This window comes from Gopherus flavomarginatus, chromosome 4 (assembly GCF_025201925.1).
Source record: "Gopherus flavomarginatus isolate rGopFla2 chromosome 4, rGopFla2.mat.asm, whole genome shotgun sequence".
Taxonomy (NCBI): domain Eukaryota; kingdom Metazoa; phylum Chordata; order Testudines; family Testudinidae; genus Gopherus; species Gopherus flavomarginatus.
The window spans coordinates 119,172,150-119,191,107 of NC_066620.1; positions in this window are offsets into that span (position 1 = coordinate 119,172,150).

An 18,958-nucleotide genomic window follows, 5' to 3' on the forward strand; every position below is an offset into this window, starting at 1 on the left:
ATTGAACTTCATCCTGTTTACCTCAGACCATTTCTCCAATTTGTCCAGATCATTTTGAATGTCCTCCAAAGCAGTTGCAATCCCTCCCAGTTTGGTATCGTCTGCAAACTTAATAAGCGTACTTTCTATGCCAACATCTAAATCGTTGATGAAGATATTGAACAGAACCGGTCCCAAAACAGACCTCTGCGGAACCCCACTTGTTATACCTTTCCAGCAGGATTGGGAGCCATTAACAACTACTCTCTGAGTACGGTTATCCAGCCAGTTATGCACCCACCTTATAGTAGCTCCATCTAAATTGTACTTTCCTAGTTTATCTATAAGAATATCATGCGAGACCGTATCAAATGCCTTACTAAAGTCTAGGTATATCACATCCACCGCTTCTCCCTTATCCACAAGGCTCGTTATCCTATCAAAGAACGCTATGAGATTAGTTTGACACGATTTGTTCTTTACAAATCCATGCTGGCTATTCCCTATCACCTTACCACCTTCCAAGTGTTTGCAGATGATTTCTTTGATTACCTGCTCCATTATCTTCCCTGGCACAGAAGTTAAACTTACTGGTCTGTAGTTTCCTGGGTTGTTTTTATTTCCCTTTTTATAGATGGGCACTATATTTGCCCCCTTCCAGTCTTCTGGAATCTCCCCCGTCTCCCATGATTTCCCAAAGATAATAGCTAGAGGCTCAGATACCTCTTCTATTAACTCCTTGAGTATTCTAGGATGTATTTCATCAGGCCCTGGTGACTTGCAGGCATCTAATTTTTCTAAGTGATTTTTTACTTGCTCTTTTCTTATTTTCTCTTCTAAACCTACCCTCTTCCCGTAAGCATTCACTATACTAGACATTCCTTCAGACTTCTCAGTGAAGACCGAAACAAAGAAGTCATTAAGCATCTCTGCCATTTCCAAGTCTCCCGTTACTGTTTCCCCCTCCTCATTGAGCAGTGGGCCTACCCTGTCCTTAGTCTTCCTCTTGCTTCTAATGTATTGATAAAAAGTCTTCTTGTTTCCCTTTATTCCCATAGCTAGTTTGAGTTCATTTTGTGCCTTTGCTTTTCTAATCTTGCCTCTGCATTCCTGTGTTATTTGCCTATATTCATCCTTCGTGATCTGACCTAGTTTCCATTTTTTATATGACGCCTTTTTATTTTGTAGGTCACGCAAGATCTCAAGGGTAAGCCAAGGTGGTCTTTTGCCACATTTTCTATCTTTCCTAACCATCGGAATAACTTGCTTTTGGGCCCTTAATAGTGTCCCTTTGAAAAACTGCCAACTTTCCTCAGTTGTTTTTCCCCTCAGTCTTAATTCCCATGGGACCTTACCTATCAGCTCTCTGAGCTTACCAAAATCCGCCTTCCTGAAATCCATTGTCTCTATTCTGCTGTACTCCCTTCTACCTTTCCTTAGAATTGCCAGTTCTATGATTTCATGATCACTTTCACCCAAGCTTCCTTCTACTTTCAAATTCTCAACAAGTTCCTCCCTATTTGTTAAAATCAAGTCTAGAACAGCTTCCTCCCTAGTAGCTTTTTCAACTTTCTGAAATAAAAAGTTGTCTGCAATGCAGTCCAGGAACTTATTGGATAGTCTGTGCCCCGCGGTGTTATTTTCCCAACATATATCTGGATAGTTGAAGTCCCCCATCACCACCAAATCTTGGGCTTTGGATGATTTTGTTAGTTGTTTGAAAAAAGCCTCATCCACCTCTTCCACCTGATTAGGTGGCCTGCAGTAGACTCCCAGCACGACATCACCCGTGTTTTTTACCCCTTTTAGCCTAACCCAGAGACTCTCAACACTTCCATCTCCTATGTCCATCTCCACCTCAGTCCAAGTGTGTACATTTTTAATATATAAGGCAACACCTCCTCCCTTTTTCCCCTGTCTATCCTTCCTGAGCAAACTATACCCATCCACACCAACATTCCAGTCGTGTGTATTATCCCACCAAGTTTCAGTAATGCCAATAATGTCATAGTTGTATTTATTTATTAGCACTTCCAGTTCTTCTTGCTTATTACCCATACTTCTCGCATTTGTATATAGGCATCTAAGATACTGGTTTGATCTTGCCTCCCAGCTTTGCCCTGACCCTCCTTCCTCTCTGCCATTATAGCCCGTGCTCCCTCCTGTTTCCAACCCATCTCCCAGGTCTTGTTCCCCACTTACTTTGCTCACCTGTCCCCGTCGAACCTAGTTTAAAGCCCTCCTTACTAGGTTAGCCAGTCTGTGCGCAAATAAGGCCTTTCCCCTCTTCGAAAGGTGAACACCATCTGTTCCTAGCAGTCCTTCCTCGAATAGCATCCTGTGGTCGAGGAAGCCAAAGCCCTCCTGGCGACACCATCTTCGCAGCCAGGCATTCACCTCCACGATGCATCTGTCTCTGCCCGGACCCCTACCTTCAACAGGAAGAATCGAAGAGAATACCACCTGCGCTCCAAACTCCTTAACCCGTACTCCCAGAGCCCTGTAGTCACTCTTGATCTGCTCAGTGTCACACCTCGCAGTATCATTTGTGCCCAAATGGATGAGTAGCATGGGGTAGTAGTCAGAAGGCCGGATAATCCTCGACAATGCCTCTGTAACATCTCGGATACGGGCCCCTGGCAGGCAGCATACCTCCTGGGATGAACGGTCAGGGCGACAGATGGGTGTCTCCGTCCCCCTCAGCAGAGAGTCTCCAACCACCACTACCCTACGTTTCTTATCAGTGGTGGCAGCAGACCTCCCAGCCTTAGGGGTACGAGGTTTCACCTCCTTAACTGTTGGGGGTGATTCCTTCTCTCCTGTATCAAGAAGAGCATAATGGTTATCTTTTACCACAGCAGGAGGGTTCGCAGCAGCGGTGGAGCACTGCCTGCTGCTAGAAGTAACCAGCTGGCTGTGTCCACCCTGAGCCGCCTCCTCCACTGGTGTGTCAGATACACCCTGAGGCACCTCCTCCTCCACTGGTGTGTCAGTAGTCCTGTCAACTGGGACAGCACCGTCAGCTGTCTCCACATGGATACTGTCCAGGAATTGCTCATGGATATGGATGTTCCTCAGCCTAGCCACCTCCTCCTGTAGCTCTCCGACCTGCTGCCTGAGAGATTCCACCAGTAGGCACCTTTCACATTGGATGCCACCCCCAGCCTGGATATCAGTAAGTGGAAATTGCAAATTACAGTCTTTGCAAGCCCACACCAGAATCTGGGTAAAAGCATCCATGCTTTGGTGCTCTGTCTGGCTACAGGCGCAGGTGGAGGAGACAGAAGCAGTGCTGGCACAGGTGTTGCGGGTCCTCCTCACCATTGTAAGCCTCCCTCTGTCAAACTCTCTCAAATTCCCGTCTACAGCTCCCTGTCCGCTCTGCTCTGCTGTAAACAGAAAGGTTTTGGATGTGGCTCAGTTTATAGGTTCAGGGGGGCAATGGGTCACAGATGAGACCGACAAGGGACCCCCTCTCCCTACCTACTCCCCTTCCAAACTCCCTTGCAAAACTCCCTGTTAGCAGCTCCTGTTCGCTAAGTGTCTGTTGTATGTATGCACCCACCTTGTCTGTCTATTGTGTACATAGGATTAATTGGGTAATGTGGCCTGTGAATGTATTGATATGCCTCTTTGAATAGATTGCACAAAAAAACAATATTTCTCTTTTTAGTAGGTGAGAACAGTCCAGCTTGTAACATTGGCAAACCCAGTCGTCTGCATAAATAAATGTAGTTCATGCTGTATTTTACTAGGCTATTGTATATGTGATGTTGCCATTCAGTAGGTGGTTTAGAGATGATAAGGGATCTATTACTACTAAATTCTCCTTTAGCTCAAGTGGCAGAGGTCTGTGTTTTTGGAGTTAGAAGGACAAATACAATAAAACTCAAGCCTGTAAGTTGCTAAGTGCCTCCTAAGAGGTGTTGAGTACCCTCAACTGTTGTGTGTGCTCAACTCACCACAGACTCAAGCTGTTATTGTGACAATTGTAGGTTTATTTCACAGCACACTAATATATATACTGTGGTCTCTTTTGTAAAAATGAAGTCTTAGTGATATTAGCCCTTACTATAGCACAGGGGTTGGCAAACTTCGGCACGCGGCCCACCAGGGTAATCAGCTGATGGGCCTCGAAACATTTTGTTTAGGTTGACCGTCCGCAGACATGGTCTCCCACAGCTCCCAGTGGCCGCGATTTGCCATTACCAGCCAATGAGAGCTGTGGGAAGTGGCAGCCAGCACGTTAAATAATAAAATAGTTGCCTTGTAAATGATTGGCATAACCTCTCACACACTTTTGCTAGTTTAAAGGCTTAATTTATTTATTGTTAATGAGCATTTCCTTCCACTGCACTCTCACTAAGGGCCTATCCTCACATGGAGTTATTCAGAAACAGCTATTCCTGAATAACTCTACATGCAGATGCCTTTATTCAGGAATAGGAATGCCTTGGTCCTGTTTGGCTTAACCCAGAAAGTGCATTAAACAAAACAGGGGCAGGACAGCCTTATTTTGGAATAAGAGTGTCCGCACATAGCTTATTGTGTAGACAAGCCCCTAGTGAGACAGCATTTCCATGTGGATAATCAACATGCACATTTTCCATACGTTCCGCCTTTGTGCTTGGAGAAGATAAGAAAAACCTTTCTCCCAGCATTCTTCTTTAAACACCCAAAAGCCTTTTGTTTAAATACAATGTGCTTCTTCTTTGTGTCAGACAAATCCTTATCTGCAACACTCTTGGCAAGGAGTGCTGCTGTTGATGCTTGTTATTGCGCCACTTAATGCATTTGTTGCTTTAGTTACCTCTTATGTCTGCCCAAGTGCTATTTTAAATTTTTGCTTTGATGCTGCTCTTTGCAAGTATCTGACATGGTGTTAAATACTTGTAGTCTTCAAAGAGAAACCAAGTTTGCATTCAAAGATTAGAAGTGGGGTGTAATGTTTGTTGGGGGGGGCGGGGTTGGGAATTGCTGGGCTGCCAGCCTGTCTCCCAAAGCTCAGGAAGGACTAGCACCAGGCCAAGACTCTGTTCAAGTCCTTCCTTCAGGGTACTGTTTAATCTTCAAACACAAAATTCACCAACAAACACAAAGACAAAGCGGGTGCCCAGAAGCCTTTTGTTTCTCTCTTTACCCCACCCCCTTTCACTTCCGGAGTCTGCCACAGAACAGGAGCCAACTCCTTCCTGCAGAAACCCCTTCAGCTGAGCTTGTTCAGTCCTTTACAGGAATCCCCTCACCCCTTTCCCTCCACTAGGCCCAAACACCCATTTTTAAAGGGCTTCGGCCTAACAATACGGCTGGTTGACCCCATGCGTCTTGGCCCTTAAAGTGGGTGACCATCCCATTCCAGGAATACTTTTGTGTTTTCCAGTGATAGATTTGCCTATTTGGCTCTTCCCCCTTGGGTTTCATATCTCTTCTCTCTCTCTCCACAGGATACCCTTTCCTGTGTAGCCCTTACTTACTCTGATGAGGAAAGATGAAAAGAGTTAAAATATGTGGAACATGGTCAAATGGTGACTCAGACCCTGATCCTGCAAAGACTAATGCACATGTTTATCTTTATGCCTCTGAGTTCACCTGGATGTGGGAATGTCTGCAGCTGCCTTAGCAAATAGGTGCCAGCTCAGGCTTAGCCTCAGATAAGTAATAGAACTGGCCTTTGCTATTTTTGAAAGTCTTGAGAAACAAATTTGTGTGTCCTCCTTTTTGCATAAACGTATGTGATTCCCTCATAATCCCACAAAGATGTACAGAGGCAGATTAAAGGTTCTAGGAAGAGTTAGTGAGATGATTCTATGCAGTACACTATATTTAAATAACTGACTTCCTACTTGCTAATATCTAACCTAAATCTCCTTTGCTGCAGATTAAGACAATTACTTCTTGTTTTTCCTTCTATAGAGCAATTGATCACAGTCTTCTTTATAACAGCCCTTAACATTTTTGAAGACTTTTATAAGGTCCCACCTCAGTCTTCTTTTCTCAGGTTAAAAAACTGGGCATTTTTAGTCTTTTCTTCATAGCTCAGGTTTTCTAAACCTTTTATCATTTCTGTTGCTCTTTCCTAAAGTGTGGTGCCTGGAGTTGGACACAGTACTCCACCTGAGGCCTCACCAGTGCTGACTAGGGACAAATAGCTCCTGTGTTTATTCAACACTCCTGTTAATACACCCCAGAATGATATTCACCTTTTTAGCAACTGCATCGCATTGTTGACTCACATTTAATTTGTGATCCACTATAACTTCCAGCTTCTGTTCAACAGTACTACCACCCTGTCAGTTCCCATTTTATGATTGTGTGTTTGATTTTTCCTTCCTAAGTGTAGCACTTTTCACTTGTCTTTATTGACTTTCACCTTGTTGATTTCAGACCAATTAATTAAGGTCATTTTAAATTCTAATCCTATCCTCCGAAGTGTTTGCAATGCCTCCCAGCTGGGTGTCTATAAATTTTATAAACATACTCTCCACTCCATTATCAAAGTCATTATTGAAAATATTGACTAGCGGAGGATCCAGAACTGACCTCTGTATGGGTTTAGTAGATACACGCTCCTAGTTTGACAACAAACCATTGACAACTACTGTGAGTGTGGTGTTTTAACCAGTTGTACACCCACCTTACTGTAATTTCATTCAGAACTCCTTTCCCTAGTTTGCTTAGGAGAGGTGAAATCCTGCTATTTGTTCCTTTCAATTATGGTAATCATGTTACATCTATTTACATTTTCAAGTCTAATTTAGCAAGAAAAAGAGCAAGAAATGCAGTTCGTTCTTTCTTTCTTTCTTTCGTTCTTTCTTTCTTTCTTTCTTTCTTTCTTTCTTTCTTTCTTTCTTTCTTTCTTTCTTTCTTTCTTTCTTTCTTTCTTCAGAAAATGAAGTTTGCTGAGTCTGATTCCAGAGGCCAGCTTGTACAAGCTCCATTCACTCCTATCCCCCAGCCTTCTCCTGCTCATTGGTCAGTATATACCCGAACAAGTGTTGAGGATTGTTTGCAGAGGGAGCTGAGAAACAGTGTTAAAGATTTCCCACAACCACTGTGACTTCTGTCCTGCTGGAGGCCATAGATCAGGAATAGGAGAGTTTTAAATATATATTTTAAGGGAAATACATTTTTAAACTAAACTTTATACTCAAAGTGAGCCATCTTTTGTCACAAACGTGAACACCTAAAATCAGAAACTACTGTAGAAAGCTAAACCCAAAAAGCATAACAATGATCCAAATTCTGAAGGCTGCCTGACTAGTCCTTACTCAGGCAAACCTCTGTTGCCTTCAGTGAGAATTTCGCCAGAGCAACCACAGACTAAAAAGGAAATAAAGATTTGACCCAGTAAGGATACCCTCCTCAAAGTAAGTCAGTGAGGCTTAATATGGATTCAGGTATCTATCTACACAGAACTCATTGCAGGATTGGGACCTAAATATTGTCAGTTCAAATTTGTGAGCACCCAACAATTATTTTTTGTAAAAGAGGAATTGTTCAGCTCAACTTTGTTTTTCAAAGTGCTGAAATTGCTGATTGCCATTTAAAAATTATTAATTAATGTAATCAATGTATGTAAAGAAATTACTGGTTTATAAAAAAGTATTCTACAAATACATTCTAATTGCAATTCGTAGTTATGCTCCTTGTTGATTTGTCTGGACATTTGTGTTGTCAGCTCTTGTTTTTCCCAAAGACTCCATGGGGATGTAGCTAATTTAAACACAGAAAAGGTCAAAATCTTGTTTTCAAACTTTTCTTGAACACAATTAGCTTAATATTTTAACAGGTGGAAGCTGTAGTAATTACTTTTAGATTATATACAAAATCTGTTGAAGTATAATTACTCTGATCTATGAACCAGGTAATTAAGGTAAAAACTCCTTAGATATTTTCTTAGACCTCATTAACCTATTTCTTTTGAAAATGCTTGGATAATGACAGGACTCATTAAAGCACATTAAAAGTTTATCCATAAAATGACACTGAGTAATTTAAATCTTTATTCTGAGACATTAAAGGACAGAATAACATTGAACTGCTCAAAGTACTGACAAGTCTTTCTTGATTTCCAGTACAGACTTCATACAAATTTGGAAGGAAACTGGCCAATCAAACTGAGCAAGTGGGAAGGGTGCAAGAGCCATTTTATAGTGGAAAAGGGCTGGAGCTGGGGTGAGAATCTCACCCCTGGTGTGTCTGGCAAAGATTTTGCCCTTTGTACATGAGTCAGGCGATGACGTTCCAGTCAGATGTCACATGTTGATTATTGGGTTGCTACTGGGTTATCGATTCTATATGATTATGGGCTTGATACATTACTCATCAAGTAGTTATGGCAAGACACACAATTACATTAGGAGCATTGAAAAAGCTTCAGGAAAAAGGTTAGACATGTTTCTATTACATTATGTAGGATTTAGATCGCAGAAGTGATATACGATATAGTTTGTAGCTTTTTAGACTTGAAATTAATGTCCTGAACATGATACGAAAATTATCCTTTTTTGCTTACCAATGAATGATGTGTTGAATAAAAGACAATCAAAGTGTGTTGCCTTTCATTTTTCATTATATAAAAACATCCGCATATTAGGAATTTTTTCAAAAATTTTTTTACAAAAAAACAGGCTCAGCTTGACCTCTAAGTTGCTCTGCAGGAAGGTCACCCACAACTTTTTTGTTAGCTGTTGACATGGAGCTATTCAAAATGCAGGAACAGATTTTGCCCCCTCAAATGGTACCAATGGGCTATTTTTTAGGGTTGAGCTCATGGATTAATAGGTAAAATAAATGAAATACTCAAAGTCCTTATTGGTCCTCTAGCAGTAGCTGGATTATGCCAGAGAATAATATCAATGGGAGCTACAGATGTCTAGCACCATTTAGGATTTGACTCTATGTTATGAACTGAGGTGTTTACATGATGCAATACAGGAGATAGATGATTCATCTGCTCAGTATTTAAATTGAAAGGGCTGGAAGTTTCAAACCTAATTGCTGCTGTCTTGTAAAATCTGGACTCTGCGGTAGCAGAGAAATGCCAATTCAGTACATCATCTTTGGATCTCAGATTCAAAGAGCAGTTCTAGCTGATTGTCCTGAGACCATCAGAGACCAGACAAATTACATATTTAGCAAGACCACCGACTACAGAAAGAGAGACACAGTCAGATTGTAATTGGATTTTATTTTATTTTTCATTAATTATACATGTGTTTATAAGGCAAATTGACCGAGTTCTCATTTATAATTTTAGTGAGCCATTTTAATTACATGCAAATGAGCTAAATAAGGACTAATTAAGAAAATTAGGCATAACGATATTGATTCAATAGGAGAGAGAGGCACTAACGTGGCTACGTAGGAAATCCTGCTTCAAGGAGTTAATGTTATCAGGTCACCCGATATACTGTGGGTTAAATAGTTGAATCAATCAGGTTCATGTTGGAACTGTTTTTAAGACATGAAGTGCTGTCAAAATAGCTCAGCTCAAATCATTATTTATTCTCACTGGATCAAACTCCAGGGCATGTAACCAAGTTTTCAATTAGACTCTGTATCATTGCCCTTCCTGCTTCAGTAGACATAATCATTCTCCACAGCAGCAGCAAGGCTCCACCTTGGAAAGAAAGAAAGAAACAAACTGCTACCATAAAATCAATGCCACTACAAAAGAGAAGGATGAGCTTTTCGGGGCAAGAAGACCATCACCTCTGCTGAAACCTACTACCAAAGTGTGAACAGTGGAAGATAATATGTACAAAACAGAAGTGGGCTGCCTGCATAATAATCATTTAAAACTATATATGGAGACAGAAACTGGTCTGTCAAATTAGGGTGTTGTGGTAGTGATTAACAACTGGGTAAGTTCTCTCATCAACCCCATGGCAAGAAAGGATGATCAAATATCATGTTGGGATCTTGTTTGACAAAGACGCATAGCGTCTGTGTTTAAAAGACAATGTGCTAGCAGTTATGATCACACACTTTTTTATTTTTCTTTTAAAATCCATCCAGGTTTTGCACGGCTGCCAAGCTGAGTCTTCAAAGAGTGATCAAGCCAATGGGGACGGGGGAGACACTAATGTTTCCATACAGCCTATCAGTTATTCCAGCTGACAGTGTGTATGTGGTGGTTCAGAAACCATACACTAACACCAATGTAGAGAGTATTCACTCCTTCCTGCTGCCATCTGTGAGAAAAGAGTGCTATAAAAAGGCAGTTCTCTGATACCACAGTAACGAGTACAGTATAAAAACCTAAACAGAATTGGTGCTCCTGAATGATGACATCAAGCAGGAACTAATGAATGGTGGGGGGCAATGGGGACAGCTCTATAAATATAGCTTCCTGCTAGTTAGAGGAGACTAGAGGACAGTAGGGAGCAGCCTAAACTAGGCACCTGGAAGGCAGATGTTTATACCAGGTTGAAAAAGATGGCTGAGCATGGCTGGGTTTTATTGCCTGTTTGCATAAAGCTCCTTGCACTTTGTTTCAAATCTCTACAACTTCTGGCAATAAAAATGTATCTAGCACAAGACATTTATGTGGTGTTTCTTCACAGATATAGGTTGAGAAATGTTCCCTGCCTGCTCCAAAGAGCTTACAGTCCAAGGGCCCAGTTCCATGAAGTACCAAAACCCATCAAATCCCATTGACATCAGCCTGAGCAGAGGAGACTCAGTATCTCACAGGAAGTGCTCAACAGCCTGCAGAACCAGGGCCAAGAAATGACAAGACAAGAAAAGAAGATATAGGACAAAAGTTCAGTTCAGAGAGGATGAAGACATGTTATTGGGATAGAGAACAAGCTAGGAAAGATTTTGGGACAATGTCAGTTTCAACTGAGAGTTCTGAAGGAGGAAGTGGGAGATGTGTCTAATCTCCCATTTTTGGAGAAGAGACAAAGAGTTTCACCACCAGCTGTTGTCTAACATAATCCTACAATAAACTCTTCACAGTGAGGTTTCACACCCAGCTAAAGCGCTGGGATGATACTAGACATACTGATGCTCTCCTTTAGGTACCCAGCCATGTACGAACACAGTTGAGTCTTCTGAGACACTTAACCGGAGGCTGAGCTCTCCCTCTGATCTCTGGTGTCCGACAGATCAAAGAGAGTGGAGATCTGCCTCTAGAGCACCCATTTGCAGAGTGCCAGAAAGGTCAGGCTTCTTTCCCATGTTATTCGATGCAACCATTCACCCACTTGGAGATGCTGTGATCTTGAGCAGCACGAATATACAGATAACACCCAACTATACATCTCTTCCACATTGAACAGGGCAGCTGCTCTGCCACCTAGCTTCCCCGATGTTTGAAGGAGATAAGCACCTGGATGAGGAGTAGCTGGCTGAAACTTAATCCAGATAAGATGGAGATGACAGTAGTGGCAAGAGCATAAAAGTATGAATGACTATCCAAAAGCACATTTCCCTCAGTAGAATGTGTCAGTCCTCTAATCAAGTGGCATGACAGACTCAGGGTCCTTCTGGACTGTTCCATCTCCTGGACACCCAAATGGCATCAGTGGCTAGAAATTCCCTGCATTACCTTTTGGCTGGCAAGGCACTTTCACCCTATCCTTGTTAGAGGTGGAGCTGGTCATAGTGATCCATACTGTGGTCAATTCCAGGCTTGTTTTCACTAAAACCTGGAGTTGAAAGTGAAGGCCAGCAACTTGCCACAGCCTGTCATTTGAGTTTTAGTGATAAGGAAACAACATTTCAGTGCTCCAGTCACTGCAATGGCTCCAATCCCAACTCACGTGCAATTTAAAGTCTTAATCCTGATTCTCAAACCACTCAGTGGGCCTCAAGTATTTCAGAGTAGATTGGCAGGTGTCCCTAGCTACAGTAGCCCTTTCCAAGCAGACATCAGACTGACCATGGCTGTCCTCATCTACACAATTAAACATAAGACTGGTTCCTATACGATAAAAATCCTACAGATAGCCAACTGGTAAAACAAATTCCTACCAAGCATACGCTAATGGCATTACAGGAGGAAGGACAGAAAAGATAGTCTTACTGAAAGACCATTGTTTTATGAAAATTTGTTTGTGCTGAAGTTCCATGAAGACTGGAACATCTAAAAGAAAGATCTCTATAGATAATCCAGCTCTTACATTTATTCAGTGCTCTTTGACTACAAGTTCTGTGGTCTTTCTGAAAGTTTCCTGTGAGAAGGCCTTTACACCAAGAACTCTTTCTTGCAGCTCTCAAAGAAACATCAGAATGACACAAGCACATACTGAATTCACAAATCAGAGAGCTTGTCACAGTAACAGTTTTGACATGTGTTCTGTATTGTTGTACATGAATACTGTGTGAGTTAAAGATTTCTTTCAGACTTATTATATATCACTATACTTATACTGTACTGTATTTTCATTTCAAGATGCCAACATCTTTTCCTAAATAAAGAAAACTAGATAAAGAGATATAAGCAGTGTAACTGTAAATGAACTGGAACTGTAGGAGCTTGTAGTTCTAAACATTGCCATCAGATGATGCTGTATAACTTATTTTACAGCTTTCATGTTAACTTTAAAAAAGACTAGAATTTATATGACACCTTTGATAATTGGGGAAAAAGCATGATGTCACTTGCTTAGATGTATGTACGTGCACACACACACTATCATCGCAATGCCTAATCAAAGTTGTCTCCACACACTCTGTTGGTTGACCCATTTACTTGTGTTTTTTTTTTAATTACTATACAGATGATGGATAAGGTGTGATATATATGGGTGGCTCTTACCTGTCAATTCATTTGTTTTGTGAAGAACACATAATGAAAGCAAGACTTGGTTCTGCTCTGGACTGAAGTCACTAATGAATGGGGCTTGATCATGTTCAGAAAGCATCCGCGATGGTAAGAAAGCCTGGAAATAGTTTGTGTTCTGTAGATCTGCAGAAAAACGTGTAGTCGCAATGAAATCCACAGCATTAGCCCAATTCTCCCCAAAACTTGCTTCAGTGCCAGACATATATTTTAAGCTGAAAGAAATAAAAACTCAAAGTTAACAGGTAAATTAATCCTAACCAGAGCTCATTAATCTACCATTTATATTGCATTACATCTAAAATGTAAAATGCCTTAATTCATAACTGACTTGTTGCTTTAAAGGACTGCATTAGTGAGACCAGAGATATGTGAAAGGGGTAGCAGGGAGAGCTTAGTCCGAGAGTCTCAATATCACTGTGATTTAAGAGCTCCTCTGGTGCTCCTCTCTCGGTTTCCCTGGCAGTGCTACCTTGGCATGCAACTGAGCTGTTTGAAGTGCCGTTGCGGAGCCTTTCAAGCACTGATGCACAAACTAGAATATGGCCATGCAAACTGTAAAGAGCAGTGACATCTGGTCTCAGTAGTCTACCAATGAGAATTCTTGATGTGTGACTAGTCTCCCTCATACCACTGAGTCATTATGACTAATAGAACTGCAGCATGCAAATTAGCGGTAAAGGAAGGGTGATGATTGGCTGTTACCTGAAGTCACAGTGGCCCTACTTAAGAGTTACCTGAGCCTGCCTGTTACCTATATAATAATAAAAACTAAGTTAATACCTTAACTACAACCAAATTTAAATGTAGCCTTTGAACAGGATTTCAGTTTAATTTTAAATATAAGGAATTTTTGAAGTGCCTATATTATTCTGTTGCTAAGATTATTTGGGACAAAGGAAAGACTGACATAGATGCTAAACTTCTTAAAGAATCACCCAGTTTTTAATTAATTCTGGCTCACAAACTAAAGAATAGATTTGCTTGTAAATTCTCAGAAAACCAGTGAAGTACTCAGAGAATAAGCATTGCAAGTTTGGGAAGGATATGCTGTATCTCATCCTAAAGAAAAACATTGAATCCATACTTTATGTGCAAAATGGAATGCAGCCTTAATTGTGGAGTCATGACCAGTGCCTCCATTATATAATTGTTTCTCTGATAGTTTGTACTGGCTGAAATTTTATCCTAGAATCATTTCTTTTCAACAGAAAGTGGCTTTTTGACTAAACCAAACATTTTTTTGTAGAAAAGGTTTATTTTGGTTAAAATGTTCAGGCCCGTGATGGGGTGTCCTCCTCACACTAGCCCTGCAAGAGCTGAATTAGGCCAGGTGGGCCCAAATCAGCTGAGTTAGGCTGCAGGCAGCTAGTTAGAAGCTCACCTGCGAGTGACTGGTGGAGCTTCTACAAAAGCCAGGAGATTGGCAACAGAAGGGGCTGGTGGGAAAGGCTGCAGCCACTCTCTGGGAGCAGAAAGAAGTGTTTGGAGGCTGCAGAGACCTGGAGGCTGCAGTTGCTCCCTGGGATGATGAACCCATGAATCTGGCAGCCACAGAGAAGGAAGGGAGAACCAGAAAGTTAGGAAAGAGTTCAGGGAAATGAAGAGTTCGGGGGAGAACAAATGTTGACTGTGGAGTAGAGGGTGCCTGAGCTGGATCTCGGAGTAGTAGGTGGGCTAGGGTTCCCTAACCAGCCACCGGGGAAGTGGCACTGGTAGGGTAGTGCATCAGAAGACTCTTTGAGCCTGTTTTGGAGAAGAGACTTCCCGCCCTAGAAGGGAAAACCATGATAAGTGACCTAGCCAGAGGGCTGAGTCAGAAAGGGGACGCAACAACTCCTGGAGCAAGAGCCAGGCTGCAGACAGAGACCAAGGTGGAGGGACAACATGCAACAGCTGGACAAGGCATCGGCCTGACTAAGTTAATCCCCAGAATTGGCAGCAGGTGGCGCCATCCAGTGGTGGGTAGAGCAAACCCCTTACAAGGCCTTTGGGCAAAATTCCAAAAATGTTGAATTTGTTTACTTTTTTCAAGAAACTGAAAAATTTCCATGGGAAATATCAGAAAAAAAACACAAATATTTTTCAAATTTTCCTGTGAAAAACAATTGGCTTTTTCAACCAGCTCTAATTCCTACATATGATGGCAGAATGATTAAGACTATGCATAGATATAAAAATAATAATCAGAGGGGTAGCTGTGTTAGTCTGGATCTGTAAAAGCAGCAGAGAGTCCTGTGGCACCTTATAGACTAACAGACGTATTGGAGCATGAGCTTTCGTGCTCCAATACATCTGTTAGTCTATAAGGTGCCACAGTCCTCTTTGCTGCTTTTACGAGAATAATAATGTTCCAATGCTTGTTATTGTAAGGGCAGTGCTGCAGATTTCCTCTCAAGTTCACTCCTATATATGGTTGGTAGCATTGGTGGTATTATTTCTCTAACTTGGTTTTAAGTAGTATCATGACCCAAACAACGGAGTGGGAATAAGACTTGAATGGATACCTAAAATAATGCTAAGAACAATAATTAGCTCTTATATAGCACTTTAATCCATAGATATCAAAATGCATTACAAAGGCAGTCAGTACCATTATCCCCATTTAACAGTAGGGAAACTGAGGTACAGAGAAAACAAGGGGAAAGAGTAAATTAGAGTGTGCACAGGATGAAATGATTGTGTTCAGTGCAAACCAAAGTGATGAATATGGAGGCAGTAGATGAAAGGACTGGAGGAAGTCACTCATGAAATCTCTCTAGGAGACTAATCCAAAACTTACTGAAGTTAAGTCCTGTTGAAATCAGTGGGCTCTGAATCAGGCCCATCTTCTTCTCATGTCCTTCCACTGAAGTCATAGTTTTTTCCAGTATTGGGCACATAATATGGCCTGGCCTGTGGCCCTGGTGAGGTCTGGCAGGATCTGGCAGACCAACAGATGTTCCATGGGTTGTGTTTTGCCTCAGTCACATGTGTCTGGGTCACTGGAGTAGCCCCACTTCCACATATTGACTTTTGAGCAGTCAACTCTTGTTCAGAGGTGATTTAAACATCTCCAGGTCAATCAACCCTACTCTGTGTCTGTGAGAAGATGTCCAATAATGTCAATGTGCATTTTGACATCCTTGATAAGTATTTCTAGTCATATGTATAACATTTCCAGTTGTGTGGCAGTCAGTGATTTTTTTAAGCAGTTCCGTTGCAGCAAGGAAGCTTTTCCATGATTTCAGGTGGCTCACTGCCGCAGTATAGCCACAAAACAGATGTCTGATATAGTTGGCTTGTTGTAATAGTTCCATTTTATTTGTGACTGGTCTCCTGATATCCAATGGATCGAGTCCAGCTAGCACATATAGGCTATTCACGTTTGTTGGTTTTATTGTTTTTATTGTTGTTCATTCAGAACAAGATCCAGATTCTTTGCATGAGCTGATCTTTTCTACTCTGGATATGAGTATTTGGCCATTGAATAGCAAAGAGCAAGTGCAGTGGCTCTTAGTGTTACTGGGTGGGCTTCCCATTTTGACTTTATAAGCTTCCTGAGTATGTTATTCTGTGCGCTAACTTTGCCTTTTATCTTCTCCACATGTGACTTAAAGGAGAGAGTGAGTTCTAGCATCACTCCTAGGGAGATAGTGGGCAAATGGTGCCCCATTCCAGATGATGCTGAGTCATAGAGTCATAGACTTTAAGGTCAGAAGGGACCATTATGATCGTCTAGTCTGACCTCCTGCACAACGCAGGCCACAGAATCTCACCCAATCACTTCTGTAATAAACCCCTAACCTATGTCTGAGCTATTGAAGTCCTCAAATCATTGTTTAAAGACCTTAAGGTGCAGAGAATCCTCCAGCAAGTGACTATTGGCCTCATGGCACCAAAAATGGAAGAGTCTCACCTGTGTTTTGGCTGGTTTGGTCCACAATTGGTTCTTGGTAATAAACTGATAGCCCAGACCTCATTAATTTTAACGTAGCTCTGGGCAAAATCCTTGGCTTGGGCAGCGACACATAGGTAATGGGCATAGATACACTTTTGTGCCAAGATGATCGATTGGTTGAAAAGTATTGGCAAGAGTCAGATCCCCTGTGGTAGGCCATTTTTCTGTTGCCATCATTGGTGGTTCTTCCTGCATAGTTTGATATAAAAATGTCAGCTCTCTAAAAGAGATTGTATCAGTTGTAGGAGGTGGTGATCTTTTGTCATGTTCTATATTTTAGTATATTTTACTCAAGATACCTAAGCTGAAAGCAGACTGAGAAGAGTTAGAAAGGGATCTCACAAAATGAGGTGACTGGACAACAAAATGGCAGATGAAATTCAATGCAGATAAATGCAAAGTAGTGCACATAGGAAAACATGTTCTCTGAAAAGATCCACTTAATGTGCAGCGGCAGTCAAAAAAAGCTAACAGGATGTTAGGAACTATTAGGAAAGGGATAGCTAATAAGACAGAAAATATAATAATGCCACTATATAAATCCATGGTATTCCCACACCTTGAATACTGAGTGCTGTTCTGGTCACCCTATCTCAAAAAAGATACATTAGAATTGGAAAAGACACAGAGAAGGGAAACAAAAGTGATAAAAGGTATGAAACAGCTTCCTTATGAAGGGAGATTAAAAAGCCAAGACTTTTCAGCTTGGAAAAGAAGTGACTAAAAGAGAATTTGATAGAGGTCTATAAAATCCTGAATGGTGTGGGGAAAGTGAATAAGGAAGTGGTACTTCCTTCTTCACATAACACAAGAACCCAGGGTCACCAATGAAACTAACAGGCAGCAGGTTTAAAACAAACAAAAAGGAAGTACTACTTTACATAATTCACAGTCAACCCAGGGAACTCATTGCCAGGGGATGTTGTGAAGGCCAAAACTTTAACAGGATGTTTAAAAGAATTAGATAAGTTCATGGAGGGTATCAATGGCTATCAGCTAAGATGATCAGGGATGCAACCTCATGCTCTGGGTGTCCCTAGCCTCTGACAAGAAGCTGGGAGTGAACGACAAGGATGGATCAGTTAATGATTGCCTGTTCTGTTCATTCCCTCTAATGCACCTTTCATTGGCCAATGTTAGAAGGTAGGATACTTTTATCCCAGAAGGTTAGATGGATTATTGATCTGATGCAGTATGGTCATTTTTGTGTAGTAAGGAATCTTTGGTGATTCTCTGTGTTATTTGCTGCTGATACAGCCTGTTACCATACGCTTTTCAAAGCTTGCTCTGGGATTAGTTGCTTTTCAACAAGTGGTGAAAGGTGGTTTAAGATGAAATGCTCATATAATTTGTAGAGGTGGCTTAGCAGTGGTTATAGGCCTTAAATTCTTCAGCTCCATTTCATCCTTCCCTGGCTTAAGGGGTGTGATGGCACCTGCTCACTTCCAGACACTGGGGATTTTATATGTGGCTGAGCATGTGTTAAACAACTTGAATAACCAGATCTTTGTTGCTGGTCAGAAGTATTTGATTTGTTCTTTGTTAATGTCATCTACACCAGCGGCTTTGCCATTCTTTAGGATGTTCATTCATGTATACACTGCCCCAAAATGATAAATCTCCTGGTCTTCTTGCCACTTCAGCCATGTTTTAGGTTGTTTGGTGCCCTGCCATTTTCTAGAAGGAGCGTTCATGTCGCGGTTCCTGTCAGACTCTTTGAATATAAGAATCTTGTTGAACATATACCATTACAATATAACTAAAGACTCAGGTGCATGAGGAGCAAGCAAATTATACTAACCCTTGCAAATACGGTGCCTACTAATGGACATGGAACTGGGGAATTATTCCCTTTTGATCCTACTTTTGCAGCTTTCTCTTACCTGTTTCTGAACTTTGGAACTGCATAAGCAGTGGATGCTACATGCGCTTCCCATAAGTAATGCAATGTTTCATTTTTTTCTATTGAGAAGGAAGATGCTGTGGGCCTTTCAGATTTCTGTTCAGTGGATAATAGATACTAAAGCAGAAGCAGAACATAAAAATATTACCAGCGGAGAATATTTTTAAAAAATGCATAATACTTTGTTACTTGGAAAACAATTATTTTGAAAAATGTTTTGTTAACTGGGGAAAATTGCTTTTAAATAGTTAGAATGTGAGGATGTTGCATATCGATTATAGCTTAATATTTGACATCGGGGGTGGGGGGAGAATGATTAATAGATTTACAAGGTGAAGTCATG